The following is a 407-nucleotide window of genomic DNA, read 5'->3' on the forward strand; positions in this document are numbered from 1 at the left end:
AAAGGAAAGGTTTGTGTGTACTGGGCAGCAGCCTTCTTCCTATGGTGCACAGACCCCTTGTCCCATCCCCTCACACCCTTCAACTGGAGCTGCTGCCAGGTGCCAGGCTGGGAGGGGGCTGGTGTGTGGGAAAGCCCTGATCCAGCCACGCCTGGCCCAAGCCCTCCCAGCTCCCACCGTGCACAGGGTTCCCCAGGGCTCTGCCCATGGGAGCGGGGACTCAGGTGGAAATTGCAACTTCCAGGAACCCAGGCTGGGGACATACGTACTTAAGCCCCACTACGGAAGGCACCCTCTCCCCAGGGCCAGTGGGCCTGCAGTGGGCCTGGCACATGGGGGTTATACATAGGTTAAGCCCAGGTGTCCCCAGACCACAGGAAGGGGGTGTCCTCGATGGTGAACAAATG

The sequence above is a fragment of the Perognathus longimembris genome, chromosome 23, assembly GCF_023159225.1.
Source record: "Perognathus longimembris pacificus isolate PPM17 chromosome 23, ASM2315922v1, whole genome shotgun sequence".
Classification (NCBI taxonomy): domain Eukaryota; kingdom Metazoa; phylum Chordata; class Mammalia; order Rodentia; family Heteromyidae; genus Perognathus; species Perognathus longimembris.